Raw genomic sequence first — 21,644 nt, 5'->3', positions numbered from 1 at the left:
GGGGGGAAACCATTTTGGAACCTCCCCAAATTCCTAGTGGCCACCCTCTGGACTCCACAATTTGCATTCCAGGTGCTCCTTGCAGTTTTTCATTCCATCAAGCTAACCAACAGAACGCCTTTGTACCTTTACCTTGCCGTGACTCGGAGACTGAAGGTTTTGAACCACGAAACAAGTCTAAGAAAATCCCCGTCATTATTATTCCTAATCCTCTTTGGGACAATCAACGCATTCAAAGGATTTCTTCTCATCTGAGAGAGCTTTTCTTTTTGAGTGGGAGGACATTTTCCCTAGCGATTGAAGAGTGGACAACTTGAAATGGGGTTGACTGACCCGGGATGGATGCGATTGAAAGAAATGAAAAGATTGGACGGCCCGTGATTCGACCGGAATCCGAGCTGAGATGTGACATCCTGGAAAAGACACTGCCTCCGACGTAGCCAATAAAGCACATCAGGAACACATTTCAAATATTCCAACTCCAATAAAGTTTCTGCAAGAATGATATGATCATATAAAAAACATTTATATTTAAGGAACACATTCTTATTAATTATTTACCAGAAACTAGGATTGTTTTTGTTGGTTGCTGTGTTGTCATGGAGAATACGTCAAAGACTATCATAACGGTAAGAACACAGATTAACATGTTAAAAAATCAGCAGATGCGTATCTTGTATCGTGCCGCGGCATCTGTCACAGCTTTGCCTTTTAAAAAAATGTTTACTCGACATTTTCATCTCAAACACAAAATAAACATTCATTCTACCATCGCTGGTAGAACTCACTGACATTTGAGGGATTCATGGTAAATGTGAAATGTCAGCATTTAAAGTTGCAATTGATGGTTATCACTACTAAAAAGATCTCATCTGAGTCCTTTTAAACCCCCCCAAAAAAAGCTTCAACTCATTGCTTTTATACTCCTATTAAAGTTTGTTTAGCTTTTGGTCAATAAGGACTTGTCATGTTTTAAAGACATTAGCACTTTAACTGTAGCTTTTAAATAGAAGAGTCAGAGCATGTGCACAGATGGCGAGTAGACATTGGCGAGCCTCGCAGGACAATTAGCACGTGAATTGATGATGATGCCGCCGCCGCCGCCGCCTTGGCACTAATTGAGTCAAGTAAATGAATGAACGGCATGCACCTTCGTAGCGTCTCGGCGGCCCGCGCTCTATTTTTGCTTTTATAATTCCCCGATGCGAAAAAAAAAACTCCGTAACGCGTTATATATCTTTCCGAAAATGAGACAGCTACAAATGATTCTGTACGGACGCCTAATGAATGAAGATGGCGGTTATTAAATCCCTTATGTAGATTAATTAGCACGTCTTAAGAAATGTTAGCCTGGATTCTGTTATGAATCCTAATGAATTGCTACTTCATATTGATATTATTAAAACACACACAGTGTCAGACTTGTAATCCTGCTTGTGCATTACTTCAACTGCTAATGCTAACATTTTTAGCACAACGTCATTAGCCGGACATTGACTTTGTGTGATATGAATACGTACCAAAAAAAAAAAAAAAAAATTACAAGAAAGGAATTAGCTCACTGTTCTCTGTGACTCACTTGCCTATTAGCAAGCAGTACCACTGTCAGATTTGTCATTTGTGCACCCATGTATACTTGAGCTATTGCTCCTCAACTTCCCCCACCAAATGATTTAATCTGGTGCTCCCATTGCCAGCTCCAGATAAGATGGTCGGAGCGCTTATCGGAATTCAGCACACTCTCTCAGAAGGCCGTACGCTTTCACTAGCGCAAGTCCCTAGCTGCATTTCAGGTATGACCCAATTAACGTCGCCTTTCCAGCCCATCGCCCAAAAGCACAATGACGAATGATAAGCTTGCGGGAAAGGCAACCGGGATATTTTTTCCACAAATACAACCAAATAATATTCCAGGAAAGAAAAAACAAAACAAAACAATGGCCTTAAACGTTGCGTTTCTTAATGACACAAGGTAGAAGGAGAATGTCAAATGTTCATTTAAATTGTAATTTATAAGCATTTTTAAATACTTTTGTTTATAGTCACTTTAATTTTAACACCGATTATTTGTGAATGCTGCAAGAAATCATCGTGTGAATGCTGATGCTTTGACACAATTCATCTGATTCACGTCATCCCATTTTCAACAGAGAGAGATTCATGCCTTGCAGGCTATTATTTTCCTCAGTCCCAAAAGTCAACATTTTCATTCCCCGTTCATTCTTAATGATATATTTAACAGCGCGTTCGCATCGTTCACTTTCCAAATACTAAACGTTCAGTTCATCACTTCACTCATGAGCTGGCAAATTGCTAAAAGAAGTCAATCAATTGCAAGTCACTAAATACAGCATGGAAAAACTGCAAAATGAATTCTTGACCCGCAGAGGGAAGCCATACTTTCCCCACCCACCCACCCTTTGCCTTAAACAGGAAGTCAATGAGCTGTATACCTGGGAATCAATTCCGTGTAGATCCACTAGAAGCTGCAAGCCTGTTCTTCTTTCCAATTATAGATCGTGCGCATCCTCGGAGAGATGTAAAACAAAATGCTACTAAAGACTTGGCGGGATCACTCCAGATGTACGCCGAAATCGTTATTGACAGTACCAATCAGACGGCAAACGCTTAGCATAGGAGACGACCGCTCCTACTAAATCTTCCAGTGGGACGTCCACTTGAACAAATAAGCAGCGCAGCTCCAGTTGAGCCCTCGTTTATTTTCCGATTAAATTAATTAAATGGTGGTGCCACTGAGCTTTGACTCATGCTGGCAAGTAGCGGTCTACAAACATCCAGGAGAACTGACGTGGCATCTATAAGATAGATGAGACAAATTCAATTCTGGCCTCGGTGGCCGTATAAAATGCCGAGCTGAAACATCATGGAAAAAAAAATTAATAAAAAAACATCCGAAATGTCATTACCATTTAGAACCAATGAGGTGCCAGCAACTTAACGGAACCTTTCAATTTGGGTCGGCCTAACGACGACTCTGCTTGCCATTGTGATCGCCGGGTAAGTTGACAATAGCGCCCGTTTATTTCGATAAGAAATATCACCACAAAGCGTCTAAAGGGGCCCGAATGAGCCCGAAAGTCGAGTCAATAGATTGAGAAAATTGGTTCGTGCGACAAAAGACACTGCCGTGGAAACTTTCCACACACTCCCACTTTTCCCTCCGCCGCAGATCTGCTGATTCCAATAGCGCCGAGCGTACGTACTTCAGAGAAACCAAAAGTCAAAGATGAGAGCCGCTTTTGAAAAGCACACTTCAACTGATAAGCTCGTCAACAAAGCCACACGGCAACACTTGAAGCGCCGACGCCAGCCGGCCGTTTGTGACGGGAGGGGCGTCCAATTAGGAGCTCGCACTGACTCAGCATCTGGGGAGCCGTCGGCTGCTGCTTCTTCTTCTGTGTAGAGATGCTGACACAACCTGGAGATGAAGCTTCATCCCCTGTTGTGCACTCGCGCCGGGAATCATTTGCGCTACAACAATGCCACCTCACAGCAATCGTGAGATGTTTTGGAAGAAAGACCACAGCTTTTGGCATTCGTGTGTCCGTCAACAAGGTGAAACACTCATTTGAGAATTAGTCAAAAAGTTGGGAAAAAGTTGAACCTCATTCGATGACTCCATGATGTAACTGGCGATTTTGTCCCTACTCACAAAATGAAGACTTATATGGAATTTTAAGCAAGTCCAACAGCTCCGAGAGTAAGTCACCCAACTTGGATTTGACATTTACGGCTCCTCTTGTAATAGTTTCCATTAAGGCCGCAGAGCCCACTTCACGCGCATCACTCTTTTGCCGCCGTTCCGCTCGGTGGCGTTTTCGATAAAGCCCCCCCCTCCCTTAAAGATTCCCGCGCCCAATGTTCTTTGCGGTAATGATGGTTTTTATTGGTTCGGGATCATTTACGAGCGCACGTCGTGAAACGATGGCCGGCCGGAGAAAAGCCGAGTGGATCATCTTTTATAATGTTGGAGGACTTGTGTGTATTGGAGACTTGATCGCGCCGACGTCATTTGACCGCCACGCCAGGCTAAACCCGAGTCGCTGGCTATTTTAGGGCTCTTACACAAAGTGGGAGACGTTTGCTTGGTTATGTTTCATGTCCTTTGAATCCAATAGCATAAAATATGATGACTAAGCGGATGACAAAATCGGGTACATTTGGATACACTGCGGTATATCCGTCCATATATGACGACAGGGATAATAGTGTTATCTGAAGAATTTTTGTTTTTTACACAATAGTAACTTTGTACGGCAGACTCGTCACTTTGTTCATAAAGTTCCAAAAGAATGTTTGAAGTCGCAAGTTAAAAAAAAGTGAGGGAAAAAGTGGATCATTAAAAAAAAAAGCAATTTATGGTAAAAAAAAAAATGTTTTTGCGAAGACTATTATGACAAGAAAAAAGAAACATTGTGTATCCGCTAGCTGAGCGGTGAGTCATACAAAGAATGAAATAAATACATGCAGCTGTGTTTTCCCCAAACAATGAACTTCTTTGTCTCCGACAATGAAGACATTTAAACAGCAGGCCTATCTGTCAGAAATTATCTGTTGTTTCCCAGAGCTGCCCTGCAGGAACCTGCCCCTCTTTCATTTGCCCCCCCCCCCTATAATAAAACATGTTTCCCTCCCATTCTCTTGTCCCTTCATTAACTATTTTTTTTATCTAAGAACAACAGCCAGAACTGCGGCTTTTTAAGCAAAGCTGCAGCCGCTAATCCACATTAATATTCATAGCAATTAAATCCTCAAAGGAGCGGCGCCATCAAAATTACAAAATGATTGAAATGAAAATAGAAATCACCCCTGGGTTTTTCTTGCAGTGTACCGTGATTAGCAAGTTGTTTTTTTTCCCCCAAAGTACTTAAATATAACTGTCATTGACAGGAAAAAAAAACAGTCATAGAGTGTATGTATTTTTTCAAACCAATTATTGAATTCTGATATTATAAACCGTATTGATTTTAAATATATATATTATATTATCAATAGTGTCATGAATTCTATTTAACATTTAAGCAAATCATTTTTTTAAAATAAACTTTCAAGTCCTTTCAAGCAACAATTGTATTGACTTTGAATGCTATCCAAAGTACATGAGGTTCAAATTCTTTCAAAGATCTGACCTCAAAACAAATTTTTATCACTTCTGATCTAAAACCTGCCTAAGTTCCTGTTCCGATTTTTCCGTTCACCGATGTATTCATGTAGTCATCATTTGTGCATGCTGCGAGAAAGCATGGCAGCGTGAATCATCTTTGAGCGCATATGAAGCAAAACATCAGTCGGATCACCAGTGGTAAATATTAGCCGCGGCTAGTATCCGTCATTATTTGTCACAAGCGACATCTCGGCGTGACAATGGAGGGCGGCGTTCGGATTGCTTTGTATTGACGTACAAGGCGCGAGCTTTGTGGGGAACAATGACGAGTAAGACTGTAAATAATGATCAGCTCATTTGTGTGCCAGCCCCGCCCCCTTTTTTCTAAAGTCAGTGTAGGATTTAAGGGCACAAAAGAAGAAGCCGCAGAGCAGAGGAGACGGCCTGACTGCTTTCTAAGCACACAATGGGCACGCCATTTTGCAGGACACTACCCCAATTATTTTTGACATCAAACCGTGTAGTCGCAGAAGTTCCTCCAACTTTCCCCGCAACTTCCCTATCGGTTTTTGCTAGAGGAAGACTAATAACACGGGAGGATGAACCTTGAAGGAGGGCCACCCTTTTTATCGTCTATACATGCTGCAGATGGCAGAGAAAGTTTACACCTCGCCATGTTGGGACATAACAGTTTTTGTTTTTGTGTGTGTGTTTTTTTATAGTCACGACCATATGTTGAACGCGTGCACCGGATTTGACGGTTTTCCTTCGAGCCTTCTGTCATCTACCCAAGAGTGTAAATTGTCGGCCTTCAGCGCGTTATTCTTAGCAAGAGCGCTACTATAGGTTGTCGCAACAAATATCCTCTTGTATGCCCACAAAAAAACAAACAATCTCTTACATTTCTCCCCCCCGAATGAGATATTTTTGTGAATAATTAATTTGACCCAACTTTGGGAGCTTAACATTTGAAAATAAATGACACTCCAAGACAGCAGGGGGAGCCCTGGTGCACAAATAGTACACTTTCAATTTCTGCAATGAACCTGCCCATGACTTTTTTTTTATTTTTTTAATCACCTTTATTGTACTAATGAAGTGGAAAATGAGAAATCGCCAAAGACTTTAGAGTACGGGGCAAGGAGTTAAAAGGTTAATGGCTGACATTTCTGTCCCGTGTGTTTGTTCATTATTCAAATGCCAAACGGGCCAACTTTAATCAGCGCTTTCAGTGCTACACGCATGGGTGACGCGTCACTTTTCCCAATATGTTCATTCGGATTCCTCATGTTTTATTAAACTAATCACGGTGTGTTGCCCTCGCGCTTTTGTCACCGGTGGCTGCTTTCATCCGCAAACAAGACGGCAGAGTTTATTTGGACTTTTCAGACATTTAAGTGTCATGTGACAATTTAGCATTTGATACATTGTTTTATCTCTACAGATATTGCATTTGATAAACACCTCATAGATGATATAAAGGTTATGTTTTTTTCAATTTCCTGTTTACAAAAATGAGAAACGGGAGATGACTCATTCTTGTTTAAGCAACACTGCACTCAATAGGTTCTACTTTTGGCATTGTAAGAGATTGGCAGTCCCCCCCCCCCCCCCCCCCCCGTTAGCACCACTGTATTTGTTATGGTAAAAAGTTTTGATATTTGCGCAATTTTCACCAGAGAGTTTCGATTGGCACCCATTATTTCCCAGAAGAAGTCCATTTGACTGCTGGGAAGCTGAAACCCACAAACAAGGCGGAAAGGCAAAGCGGGGTGTCGAGTGCAGGCCTGATTAGGACGGCATGATGTCCTCTGCTAAAGGTGCACTTGAAGGCGTCTGCTTTTCTCTCCATCATCCTCCTCTCTGCTACAACCAGGACAATGCTGTGTCTTAATAACTGTGAAGCGAGAATATTGTTTGTCCCCCGAAATCTCCGCAGAGCCCTCTTTAGATGCACCCACCCCTAAATTGAATCAACTGGCTGAATGAGGCAGTTATTTTCCGTCTTCCCGGCCAAGCCCATTGACTTGCTGCGAAGGTGAAGCACAAAGCACGGGCGTTAAAATGAAAGTCAAAGGGCAACTCTTGTTGAATACAAATCTCCACCGGGAATGTATCTACTGATGGAATCCATCTTTTGTAATTACCAAGGAATGTGCAAGGAAAATAACGGGCGGGCCAACGGAACGACGAATCTTATTATGGCGGGCGGCTGGTGGGGAATAATAACTTCCTCCGTCACATTTTGTTGTCGGCGCGCTGCTGCTAATATCATGGCAAAATGGCAGCTGTTGGAAATAATGTAATTCATTTCGTGTTGCTGCGGAGACGCGACGAGGCCCGCCGGTCCCCCCCCCGGACCCCAAATGAAGCATGTCTTCCATTAGACCCCTAAAGAAACAAACTAATAGCTCGGCAAAGACTTGCCATTTATATTACAACTATAATTCCTATGATTCATTAAGCAGCAGCCAAAAATGATAGTAGACCCTGATTAGAACGCTTCTCCGGGGAAATGTTTATGTTAATGTATTCGGAACACTCTCGTTGACGAAGAAACTCGTCAGGATATTGTGTAGATTAACTTCCCCGCCTCTCATGGCCTGTTGTCTCAGCAGAACGTCAAACAGATTCATCTCGTGTCATCATGATGTGTGTCAGTTTATTTTGCCCACAATCACAAAAATAATCATCTTATCCATCATTTTTATTCCTTCATGATTCACTTATTAATGTGCAAAGACACAGCTTGAAGTGACATATCACTAACTTAAGTTGTGCCTGCGACACGGTTATGTTTCAAAGTCTCGACTTGGCCGCAGTGCCCTGTTTCCTTGCTACTCTCTCTCATTGGATAAAACCGATGCGTGGTATGCAAAGCGCGCATAAACCTAAATGACATTGACGATCAGATATTTCCTGGACTGTGAGTATATTTGATAGCGTTTCATAAAGTCCCGTGTGGGACACTACACTCGCCCTTGAAGTATCATACACTAACTTATTACACCGTATGGTCTGTACGGCAGGAAGTCATGATAGATGAGCGGTCCAGTCAAAAGTTGCCGTCATTAACAAAATGTTTTTGGCGAGGAGAGCGTGGCCTTGATGAGGATGCATTACCTTCATGGATCCCCGCAGCTCACCTGCCTGAAGGAGCTCAAATGAATGGACTGCCACACGGGCGGAGCAGGTGGACAGCGCTAACACGCCCCGAGAAAAAACACAACGCACGCAGACGCACAATTTATGTGCTAGCTCGTAAAGCCGCGACGTGCGCAGCTGCAAGGTGAACATGGGAGGAGAACCAATTGGTTACCACAAGGATGACTTGCAATATCTGAAGCAGGCCTCCATCAAAATTATTACAGTTACGAAAACTAGCAAAATCACGTTAAAAAAAAATGCAAACAAAGCATTTATAAAAACTAACTCTAAAAACACTCTAAAACTAATTGAATTACAAAAAAAATCAAGTAAACTAACAATGAAAAATCCCAAACTTTTATCACACTTGTCTTTATTCCAACTAAAGTTACACAAAACAAATTCTTTCGTAAATTTTCTTTGCAGTTTATCAAGGAAAATTAACCACAGGCTATTAAATCATACCTGTGTTCATTTTTTGGTCATTTATTGTGCAAGAGCAGCCAGTGCAGGAATTCCCATTTGCGCTCAAGACCAAAGTGACCTTGTCTGTTTCCAAAACTGAATAATAATAATAATGAAGAGAAAAAAAAAACACCACTCACTTTTATCACTCAATTCACTTTATCTCTTTGCCGCCTGTCGCCAATCACAAGCCGAAGAACAAAGTCACCCGTGTCTTTAAGCGGCGCAGTGCGACTGGCGGGGCGAGTCGTGACGCGTCCATATCGTCAAGTCACTTTAACCTGAAACCATAAACATGACTCGTATAAAGTGGCTTCTTTCATCTGTATTCGTTTGTGGTTCATCTGTTACATTTTTGGGGATTTCATGACATTCGCTGCAAAAAAATATTTTATAATATATATATAAATATATATTTATTAAAAAAATAAAATAAATTAATAAATATGTGTGTATATATACACATATATAATTTTATATTATATATATTTTATTTTATACATTTTACATTTCTTTTTTTGGGGATAGGGCGGGGCACCGTCTCAACTCCAAACAAGTAGCAGACTTTGACTGACGTGCACTGTCGGCATACTCCCGCTGCCATTTCTACTCAGCCGGACATCAGGTGGACAGTTGTGACACCAAAGCTCCGGAGGCTTTTGTCTTGGGAAAGTGCTAGCCGGCTCCAACGCGTCTTCTCGCCGGGATTATATCGAGTTCTTCACTCTGAGTCTCCCGGAGGACTCGCCGTGACGTTCACGGCCCGCCGCTGGGACCTCATGTTCCGTGTCAGGTGTCAGGTGGAGTTAGGTGGGCCAGCGTAAAGAGGGCGACAGGGTTCGGGAAAGAGCCCCGCGAGTTGTCGCGGCACATCACTCGAGGCGAAAGAGACAAAGGTCTCCTGAAGATCGGTTCGACTAATCTGTTCCACCATAGGTTGACCCTGGAGTGGGGGGGGTCAGCAGTTGCATTACTGTTCCATCTTGCTGTTTTTCTGCATGGGAAAAAGTTTATACTCTATAACCTCCAAAAGTGAGAAGGCATGCGAGGTGGGAGGAAGTGGAGGAGAGGGAAGGAAGGAAGGGGTGGGCGCAATCAGAGGATTTGATTGCCACCCACCAACCCCCCACCCAGCCTCGCAGGGTTCCGACAGCCTCTCCACTGCTTCCTCTCGCGCAAGCACCTTGATTCTTAATCAGCCTCCTTTTGGTAATTTAGAATGACAGCGTTATTCTGCTTGGTGTGACTCCTCGGTCGCCATGGTAACCAGAAGGCAAGACATTCTTCATCACAGTGGAATCAACTAGGCCTCGATGAAAGTCGCATAAAAAGGACCGAAAGATGTTTTTTTTTTTTTTTTCTTCCAAATCACGATCATTTATTTTCCAAGAAGTCTGCTTAAGAGCGCAGATGTCTAAAGTGGAGCAGCGACTTTGCTTTTCCTGAGTGACAGTGACAGTGGGTAGGCCTCGGGGAGGGGGGGCGCAGTTGTAAGGGCAGCGTGCTCTGTTGAGTCGTACCCTCCTGCTTCTGCCACGGCCGCGCATGCAAAGAATTCATGAAATGTTTGCCAGGGCCTGACAAGTTGGAGCCCCGCGTTTCCCATTGGCGCCTAACCCGACGTGACACGTCTCCCTGCAGCGCTGCACACTTAATGCAACGCAGCCACGTGGAAGACACTAATAGGCCTTTAAAGATTGATTGTGTACTGTAAAGGCTGCTTTTTAGCGGCTCTTGTTTGGATGAGTCCCCCAACATCTATTGGTCAGAGTTGCGCTTTAACTTGATTCTACACAGGCTTCAAAAATGGAAGCAAGTGTTTCTGTAATGAGAACCAAATCATCCGAAAGTACGATTCTTCGAGTTACTTGAAGGAATCGCTACTGTTCGGACCAGCCTTTTTATTGTGTCCGGGCCACGGCAACAAATATTTGGGCTGATGTCTTTTGTTTTTTTTTTCTTAGAAACTGCTTGAATATCTATCTCTGATAACCACGATCATAATCTGTGTTTTTACTCATGAAGACTGTCTAAATAGAAATATGAGTGAATATAAATATATAGAAAAATATTTACTATATATATATATATAAATAATTGGTCAAGACTCCCAACTGTAAAATCAAGTGTCCTCCATGTCTTGTTCAAATGTTTCACCCGGGGCTTTTTAAAGTCTACCGGAGCAACAAAAATCAGCGCCAGTGGTAAAGACGTGTGTCACGACTTAATAAACCGCATGAAAATCATGAGTGGGGGGAAAATATATATATATATAAATAAATAAAAAGCATCCTGAGCAGATAACACATCATAAAAACATCATCATGCCCGTACTGCACTCCTATTTCAGTCACTTCATTACCCCCCTGATGTCAATTCCTCACATTTGCTGAGATGTGCGTAAAATACTCCCGGCTCTGTTGTCCTGGAAAAAAAAAAAAAAAAAGCACTAACAGCAGAATTTAGAGGAGAGAAGTCCGTGCGAGCCTCTCTGGGTAAACGCCGCGTTCGGCCTCGATGTGGATTGGCTGCGTGTTTGTAATTACACCAACCTGACAGCTTTACTCTGATGTGCACATATTCAAGTACAAGCTGAATTATTTCCCCTCCACATGTTATTATGGCCTAGTGCAGTTTGCTCACTGGTGTGTGTTAGCGCCAGCGTGCAAACATTGTGTGTGTGTGTGTGTGTGTTTGTCTGTACTTGCTGATGCTGCTGGAAATGCGGGCTTGTTCTCCCACCGTGTATAGAATGCTACAATCATTTTGTCCAATAGGAGATAATAGAAATCAATGTAATCCATTCTTATTGTGTTAACAATATTGCAGCCTAAACTGAAACTGACAATGAACATTTGGCTGCTCTGCCTAGCTAACTGTGAGCGGTATCATACGGATGACGGCCACAATTGCTCAGTCAGCCTCAGAATCTTTGCAGAGGATAAAAAATACTGCTGGCTAATTGTCTACGGTATGTGTCAGCATTATACTGGGTGCACGTTCCAAATGCAAAGGGCTGTTTTTATTTTTGTTTATTTTGACAACAGGGAGCGGCAGTAAACAGCTTGAAGCCTCTGTTATTGAAGAATTCTTCACTCACTGCCAAACTGTGTAGTGAATGGAGTCGAGTTCATTGCCACAATAGAGCCCCGGTTTTTCTCTTCCAGACTCCCCAGCAGGCTAAACAAACAAAACAATACCCCCCACCGAGGTGATTATTCCATCTCAAGTTCCCCATTCCCAATTCTTGCCGTCTTTTTCTCTTTACCTCAGTTCATCTATTCTCCTCATCTCGTTACTATGCCAATCTGGAGCCATAAATCCACGCTTGGTCTGGACATGAACAAATAACAAGCTATCAGATATTAGATCAGAGCGGGCCCGACTCCAAAGGCAGCCTGCTGGCCTGGCAGCTTTTGAGAATTTCTTCTCCCTTTTAAATGTGACTTCACATAATCCTTTTTTTATACCCTCCTGATCAAGTCAACATATAATTGCGCCTAATGAGTTCTATCTAAAACTGGAGTAAACACTTAGCAAATAAGATGGCATCGGGAGATGAGAAGAGATTTGTAGCGGTGGACAACTATGAGCCGAGATGGCTCTGGTTTCTTTTGAAGAGGGGGAGCAGTACAGTGCAAGTTGTTGATGGCGTAGAAATGGCCTGCCATCTGAAACCTTTGATCCCCTTTGAGGCTCCTCGTGCGTAGTCCTCGGTAGTATCTCCAGTAGCATCCAGAGGCAGAGGGCAGATACATAGAGGTGGACAAATACAATGAAAACCCCAGGGGTCCCAACATTGAACCCTGTGGAACACCACGTGACAGTGGACAACCGAGGCTGATACAGAAAGTCTCGCTGGCCAAATTGGATGTAAATCTACTATTGGGTTTACTAGGTGCAATTTGGATCAGAAATGGAGGTTAGTACAGCAAAGGTGGAAAAAACAAGCAAAGCCAAAATGATTGCACTTGCCGCCTTCATTCTAATTATACTTATCTGTTGCTGGGTTCTTATTTGTTTGCAATTTAGTATGTTTTAAAAAAAGATATCAGGTTTACGAGTCTGTGTGTGTGCAGGACTGCCATTGATTTATTGCATATTTTGCATCTGATCGATTGCTTTCGTCGAGTGCATATATAACGTGGAAAAAAGCCGTATGGATGTTTTTAATGAAGACATCCAAGCACGTGTTCTTCACACGCGTGTTTGAAGATGATAGCACCGTATCATTCATTAACAGCTGTTGTCGCTGCTTCACGTAGCAGCAATTTAAAGTGCTCTCAAGTGAAAGGTCCTCTTCTATGCCAGGATGCCAAGTAAACAGATGGTCCGAGACGCCGTAGACAAGTAATACAGCGGCCTTGTTGACATACTGCAGACGATCAGGCCGCCGACCCCGACACAAAAGGTCGGGATTATCGCACGCTCCATCCTTGTTGCTTATCTGGGTTACGAGTGCTTTGTTTGCCCGGAGAGCCTACTCCAAACAATGCCGTTGACTTTGGCTCACTTGTACACGCGAACAGACTTTCTCTTTTCGTGATTACACTGTGAGCATAAGCTCAAAGTGAAGCTTCTGTTTAGTGTTCCGCGACCACTAGGTGGCCCTCAAGAGCAATAGAGAGTCAACAGAAGCTAGAAGTAGTATTTATATTTTTGGAAGTAGTACAGGGTTAGGGGTTAGGGTTAGTATTATAAAACAGTATTGGAAAGTTGAACTTTTTGTTTTTATCTCTATTAAGAATATATCAGTTTTTCTATCGGAACACTACTGCAATAATTTATATTAGGTGTACAACAAAATTTGCAGAAACATAATTCCATTTTGCTGGCCGCTTGACGGAAGTGCGGGCCGACTCACGGTTCAAATGTTAATCACCCGAGTCGACTTTGGCAATGTGACAGGCGCTCCAGTCAAAGCGAGGCTTGTCCGTCCGATACGCGACATCCACGCCTCGGGGTATCCCCCGCCGAGCCTGTTTTAAAGTCGTCCCCTGGTCTCCGTTTCAACAGGCATCCAGCTGAAGCCATGCCTTGGAGGAAGGTCCCATCTGGACTCCCTCCATCATCATGTCAGCTGACAAAAAACTCTTGCGTACACTTCACGCTCAACTCGTCTCACAAGGTAAGTGCTAAGTCTTTCTTATGTCAATTAATTGTAGATCTGAATGGTACTTGTGCTTTGCTTGATGGTCTGAAAAAAGTTGCATCGACGCATTCACGACTCCATTTCTAGAGCTCACTTTAACAACAACAACGGAAAAAAGCCAATATTCTCCACAAAGCGATCCTAAAGCGGATTCACGGGAGAAAGTTAGAGAAGCTGTTGAATGAGAGAAATAAATCAATAGAACTCCCTGGAACATCAACATCAGAGACATTGCAATACTAATTGTCAAAACAAAATTCAAGTCCCAGGATAGAAATATATTGTGAAGACTGTTGTCCATTGACAAAATGTCCTCTCTCGTGGTTCTCCCTCCTTACTGACTCAGGCGTGGCTCACCTCGCATTTAACTCCTGCCGTCGCTCTTACAAATTCCACTCGTGGGAGAGCAAAAACGATCAATACTTCTATTTGTATGATGTTGAAATCGTGCTGTTCCATGCTAGTCCATTACCAAAGGCAGTTCATTCAACAAGCACACATTCCAGCGGGGAGGGGGGGGGGGGGACCTGGGTCCTCAGAGCCGGTGATGAATTAAAGTCGTTTCCATGCCGCCGGACTTTTGGATTGATTGATTGATAGGTACCGCGGTGAATGGAAAATGAACACAAAGCGGGCAGTGCGAAAGTAGACGGCGGTGAGTTTAACAAAACGTGACAAGCGACTCGTGTTCAATATGTACGTCATCACGCCAATGACATATACGCCCTCGTAATATGCTGAGATGAAACGCCGCGTTAGCTCCGTCGCTTCATTACAGGCCATTAAGGGAATCCAGGCTTCTTGTCTACGCTCCACCGGTCTCGGTGTTAGAAGAAATAAAAAAAATAAAAAAGCCTTGAATTTGAATGATTTATGACATGTAGAGGCAGTCTGAGATCAAATGGATTATAGCCAGGGCACATTTTGTAAATTGGCATCAAAACACAGTGCAGCTCAGTTTCTGTTAGCGATATGTTTCTGGTGGTATGGAATATTATTCAAATGGAACCAAAGTCATCACAAATCGCATGACTCATGTTTTGTAGCATTATTATAAGCACAAGTTTTCACTTTAAGTTTGTGATATATGTATCAAACTGGGATGATTTGTTTCAGGTAAGTTGTGAACAAATGCAGTGCTGATATTTTCACACACACACAAAAAAACCAACATATTTTGGTGGATAAATTCAATCTTAGGAGTGTGTTAATATGCATCATTGCAGAATGATGAGATGCTCTTTTAGAAGGTATATGCATCATGCCTGCGGGCTTGGTTGACAGCCCATCCACCCATCCAATCCCAGCTGGAGTCAAAAGACATGTTTTGACATCCACTTTGACATCTTTTGCAAAAGCAGATAGCTGAGAATCTAAACGTAAACACCTCAGCGAAGGAGCGAGATTTATTACCCGACAAGTGGCGTCTTCTTAAAGCGCCGGCGGGCGGGCTCCCATATACAAGTGTCAAACGGCAGGCGAGATAACTGCCTTTAATCACCGTTGTTTACAATACGTGGCAGCATATACTGCCAGCGTGGCGCGAGAGGTTATCGAGCAAATTGTAGAAGCCGACGCCTTTACGTGGGCGGAATGCCCTTTTTTTTTTTTTTTTACCTCAGTCAAGGCCGTAGTAGAATAATGTTGTTTAGCAATGTGTATTTATTTCAGATTTGTTACGAGAACGTTAGAGTGAAAATCAATACCGAGCCTTAACTCGTGCCTTGTTTTTTATTTGTGACTTAAATACGGCACTTTAAAGTGTTATTTATCGTATTTTATTTTTATGATTATTTTTTTCCTCTTGTTTGAAATAAAGACATATCAAATCAAACTCTATAATATAATATACATTCACGTAATTCAGTTACTTGACCCCCCAAGTTCCAATTAGGGTTTAATAGCGTACTTTGCTATGAATCATATCAATGATTAAAAAAAACACACTAAAACGTGAAAGTTCCTGTGCCTTCATGCTGTGAAGTGATTTCACCTTATTTGACATGATAGTGTTTTGAAGAGTAAGGAAGTTACGCCCTTCTCGAGTCAAGTTGTCGCCTTCCTCCGTAAAAGTGGTGTCGGGAGGAATTGAGGCCTTGCGCTCTTCATGGTACAGCTCACCTGGGAGACTGACAAGACGCTACTTTATGGCGCCGCAATTCCCTCCGTGTACAACATTCCGCTTAATAGAAGTCTTCATCCCTGACCAAACGGGCCACCGAGGAAATTACCGCTGCTAAAAATGGCCGCTGAGGCGGGACAAGGGACAATCATTGCAAGTTTAGCAGAAATGTACAGCCAATGATTGGCTATGATTGAAGCCGCTTTAAAGCCACGCTCAAATCAACCTGAAAGCGCTTTGTAGAATTTTACACTTCATCAGAACATTACCGATAGACGCATTCTCCACTTTTCTAAAGCTCGCCAATCTTTTCTCACTGGTTCTTTGACAATTCTTTTTTTTTTACTCCTCCCATAGCTCAACCTCCTAAGAACAACTGTATATATATATATATATAATCGGCACAAGATAGCTGGGAGCAGGGATTTAACACCATATTCAAAGGTGTCAAAAATGAATAGCACCCCAAAAAAAAACAAAAAAAAACGTGGCACGTCCAAGGGGGAAGGAAACATATGGCGTCTTCAATCTTGCCGAGCCGAGGGGGGCCCCCCATCAGTGACTGATACAGCCAGGACGTCCATTAAGCACCGGCTGGCCATTTCTATTTTTTGGTGACTTCTGCAAACGATAGCACTCTCTCACCCGCTGCAGACTTTTGACAAAGCGTCGCTGTCGACTCAAATTTTCGCCCGAAAAGCGTCGTCGGCGTCAAGTACACCACAGCGCGCCGGGTTCAATTAAGACGCCATCGCCGGATTAATAGATGCAAGTGTGGAGCATACGCTAAGGGGGCGGCCCCGAGAGCACTTAGCGGGGATATGGAGTACTCGCTCGTGTACCTAGAAGATGCTTTTTATTGAAGTGTCATAGACAAACGGCTCGCTTTTATTTGCACTGCATTGCGTAGAAACAAGTTAAAGCCTACTCAAACATCTGAACTTTGGGATTAGTCAGAGGCAACGCTGTATGTAATTGAGAAATTCCATCGCTTGCCACTAGAGAGTGCCCACATCACCACTTTTGGTATCAAGCGTTCATCGTCACTCGGAACATATTCATATTCGGAACAAATATTCACCTTGACGGGAAAGCCTTCCCCAGACTAAACATTATCCCGAAACCGCAGGTTCCCATCCAAATGAAGTGTTCCCTGCAAATTGAGGTCAGTCCCGTTCAAACATTTGCCGTGCCGACAAGCCTCCAGCAGAATGTAACGTATGACACCAATAACGTCGGCGACGGTGGCAATATTGAGTCCAATCAGAAGATTATTAAACAGTCGGCGCATAGAAATCACTATTAAATGGCCAGAAATGGGAGTTGGGTTAATAACACACGTGTGACACATGGCTGAGTAATAGCAGGTCACTCGCAACTGCACTCGGCTACAACGGCCGATAGCAGGGACTCTTCCTCATTAATGGATATGTAACGTGAATAGAAATTAGGACATTCTCAATATTGAACTTGCGTCGTATAGCTCGCTCTAGTCCCATCAGTCCGGCACTGTGCTCTATCCGTCTCGGTAGATACAACATGTAGCTGTCAGCCACCTGTAAGTGACAGCAACGCCGACAGCTCCGGGCCTCTTCCCCGAGGGAGCAACACACGGACGCGGTAAACACATTCCCGTCGGACCGCCGCAAGTAGTTACGACGGCTCGGAATGAATAGACGAGCGTGGCGTTTCCGTAAATGCCCCACCGGAGGCTTCTTAATTTGACATCCTGGCTCATCAACGACGGAACGGGCGCGGTGAGCGCCGCTTTGGCGGGAGCCGCTCCGTGGGGATTTTGGGCCGCTATGGTGTCGGAGGCTCTCCGTCCCTCCCCCTCGGCTAATGAGGCTCTGATCACATTTGGAACATCCTCATCTGGCAAGTCAACAAGCGTGTAAGAACCAGTGTTCTCATTAAACCGCAGAAGATTGATTCAAATTAAAAGTACAGTGAGGCCAGGCCGCAGGACCTTGTCAATATTTAACGCGCCGATGCTCCTGTTGACTCGGAGAGACGTCGAGTTGTTTCTCTCACCTTCCGACGCCCTTTCGCGTTCATAGATGGCTAGGCTAGCTCATTGTCGTACGAAGCAATTTCTATGCATCTGAAGCTTCAATGGCATTTTGCGGCATTTTCCGATCCGTTTTCCCGTCCTCGTCCTAAATCCCCCTTCTTTGCCAGCCTCATCGATTTTAACAATCGAGGGTAGAAACAACAGAACAGAGTGTCTTTCAAGCGTCGTAGCCCGAGCGCGTGGCAGAGGTGACGGTTGCTTCTCTCCGCCGTCATCTACCGATTGCCATCAGCCGGCATCAAGCGGCGGATATCGGGCCTATTATCTCAGGTTTAGCACGGCCTCTTAATCACGGCAGCCGTACGAACCCATTAGTCTCTGTCACTTTTTCCCCCACGGCTCAACAAGCAAGATTGCAATGGGATACGAGAATATTTTTAGGGGCCCCGTCCGTCTCTTCAAGTTCCCGCTTCAAAAAAAAAAAGCCTTTGTGCTGTGACTCCGCCCATCCTCTGCCTTGGTTGGTTGATTTTCTATTTTTCGATTCCACGTCTATTTCCGATGCCAACTGCGAGCTGCTGTGTTCTAATTAAATTCTTCCATATTTTTTTTCATGACCATACCTACGGCCAATTTGGAGTGGTCCACCGCGTGGTTTTTGAAACGGCAGTGCACGCGGATGTGTTGAATATTTTTTATTTATGCCAGCGCGCAGACTATTTTTCCCTCATGGAAAAATCAATGGGTCTTGAGTTATCAAATCCAACGTGTCTCGGGAAGAAATTGCCAAAGGGGAGAGGGAGCGGCCGCAAAATCGATGTTGAGATATTGCCTTATTTAAGGGCGCGCCATAAATAGCGGCAATATGATGTTAACTATTGGCAAAGTAACAGCGAGGACAAGGAGAGGGCACGCTGCTTGTTCCATTCACTTCATCTGGCACACAATGTCTCAACTTGGAAGTTCTTACAAAAACACTTAGCATCAAAATATTAGATCGTAAACTCGTAAGCCGGGTCACTCGCCGCATTCCGTTCATATTTTCACTCACTATTGTCAATATTATTAAATACATTTAAAAAAAAAGTTCTTTTTCATTTTATATATATTTTTTAATATTAGTATATTTTTTTTTATTTGATTTGATTTATTTTTTTAGTATGGAAAAAAAGATTCACCACAGAGTTGAATCTGAAAGGGTTCAATATGCAACGAGGAGCAAATTTTGCGATGACGTGGCCACGCTTCAGCAACATCTGCTGGAAACCCTTTGGAGCGGGCGCCTCGCTTCCCGACCTCCCGATAATCCTTTCGCCAGCTTTCTGCACGCTCGCTGCGTGTCAGCCATCTTGGCCGGGCTACAAAGAAAAAAGCGGCTTATCACAAGTTTCATTCACATTGTCACCCGCTTCGCCGTTCAAGGAGAAAGCTAAAGTCGCGACTTAAAAGTAGCGGGGATGAAAGAGAAGATGGAAACGTGGTGATGTGGATGTTTATACTAAAAATAGAAAAAGAAGAAACATGATTTGATGTTTATTGTTTTGTAGTTACCGTTGATAATCTTTGACTTCTCTTTACACTCGTATAATGGTAAACAATCTAAAAATGTGGCGATAGTTTGACCGAGCGATTTCATTATTTAATTTGGAAATATAATTGCCTCATGTTAATAATGTTTATTGTCGCGCTTGTAAAAAGAACTACAACTCATTGAGAATATTTTAATAATAATATTTTAGCGATGCGAATTAGAGATGCAAATTCACAGCCTGCGGTCTGAACGTTGAAAACAAATGAAAAGACCTCTCCTAGGGAGATATTTCATAAAAGCAAAACATTATAATCGGCGCCATCAGAGAATTTATTGCACTACCGCGCTTTTATCAGCGCTACTAAAGCCGTCAGCGTCGCAGCTGATCCGTGGACTTCATTTAACAACTTAATGTGGTCACAAACCTTTGACTTAACTTGGAATTAACGTTAAAATATTCATGTGTTGGTTTTCGGGCCAGAGCTGCAGTCAAACTCCACCTAAGCAACACACAATTCCACACAGAATTTTTTGCATTTGTTTGGTCAGTCAGTTTGAAAAGTGACAGCGTTTCCCTAACGAGCGCACAGCCGCAGCAGTTTGCACCATTAACGCACAATAGCATCATTATTTTCCGGTCAGGGGCGAAGCCACCGCTAGACCCCGGCTCAACAGATGAGCTCTCTTTCTCGCGGCGGCGCTCAGCGGTTATTGATGACCTCATTGGAATGCAGCCCGCGGCCCCCGGCGGCGGCGGCGGCTCTGCCTTTTGAACGACTTCCTCGTACGCCACGACCCAAAAAAAAACGGCAAAGTAGCGGTCAAGTGCCAAGCGACGCTTCCTAACGGTCAAGCAAATGCGACTTTTTGAATCTTTCCCGCAAGGAGCGGCTCAAACAAGGCTTTTCAAGATGAACACACTTGACCGCATATCACGTCCCCCCCACATCAACGTGAATAAGCCTTGGCACCAGGCCACGACTCCATCCTTTGGGTTCAGAGATTTTTCCACCAAGGTCAATGAGAGCTTCCTCTTTAGGGGATGAAAAGCACTCCGGATTTCACTCGGTCATCAGAAAACCACTTAAGCGTTACGGACAGACTCGTAACAAAAGTGGGCAGAAAAATTTGCCGTTTTGAGTTGCCGCTGGAGTTGCGGACAGTGACGGTTGTGTCCATTTGACGGCTTGGGAAGAAACACAAAACGTCATTTCCGTCAAGCTGCATCAAAAACTATCATCACTGTTTGGACAAGTCTGCTGTGGAAATGGCAAGCATGCAATACTGAAACAATAGCGTCAACGGGCGTCGGTGGATTGTCGGACCGCCGGCGCTCATCGACACGCCGCTGCGGAAGCCGGGATTTGTCGACATCCGCTTCCCTTCCTCCGATGAGTCTCTGAGCGCACTATAGCTTTAAGCTGCTTTAAGCTAAAGGCGTGTCTGCAAGAAGGTTGAATGGTTGTGCTAAAGCGACGCACAACGCCGCTGCTTCCTTTTTCACCTGCGTGTTCCCGTGAGATCCATGTTGATTCCTTGGCACGCCTTTGAGCCAGGATTCTCCCGTGTCAGATCGCGCTACCGTTTGTTCGGAAAGGTCAACAATGTCACGGCAACGTGAGCCAAATTCGGGACTCAATGTACTCGGAGGACGATGCCTGGGATTGGCCGGTTCCGTCACGAATTTCGTTTTCCTTTTTTTTTTTTTTTTTCAAGTATATGCTAGTATTCCATCCATCACTATTGCAGCCTTTAGTACTGATTCGCTTTGTTCTGAACAGGGGCGGACATTTTTTTAATTTTTTTTTTGCCCAGCAACATATCCCATTTTCTGACATTGCCTTTTATAAAAGGCAGACTATCCAGCCAAACGTTGGAGCTGCTTCTTTGGCTTCAGTCAAAGCAGGGAAGGCATCCATCTAGGCAACCCTCAGGTGTGGCTAGTGAAGCACAACCTTCAGGCTCCGCCACGTCACCCACAGGCGAGCCCCGTCAAGGTCATCCAGACGAGTAGGACAATAATGAGCTGTTCAGCCGAGCGAGGCCGACACGCTCCAACATGGTGCTGTAGCTGTAGCTAAAAAAAAA

At 43.7% G+C, this 21,644-nt stretch overlaps 1 long non-coding RNA gene across 1 annotated transcript in view; it reads left to right on the top strand.

The window, feature by feature from the left end:
- LOC147051540 (uncharacterized) overlaps positions 1 to 21,644 on the top strand; it is a 47,926-nt gene that overhangs the window by 6,844 nt on the left and 19,438 nt on the right. The window contains exon 2 of the long non-coding RNA XR_015066850.1: positions 13,754 to 13,865. This is a non-coding gene — a long non-coding RNA (uncharacterized LOC147051540). The remainder of the gene's footprint in view (positions 1 to 13,753; positions 13,866 to 21,644) is intronic.

Source organism: Syngnathus leptorhynchus, chromosome 8, assembly GCF_054491065.1.
Source record: "Syngnathus leptorhynchus isolate UIUO chromosome 8, UIUO_Slep, whole genome shotgun sequence".
NCBI classification, from domain to species: domain Eukaryota; kingdom Metazoa; phylum Chordata; class Actinopteri; order Syngnathiformes; family Syngnathidae; genus Syngnathus; species Syngnathus leptorhynchus.
The sequence above is the reverse complement of the archived record's forward strand: the minus strand, read 5'-3'. Positions and strand labels throughout refer to the sequence as shown.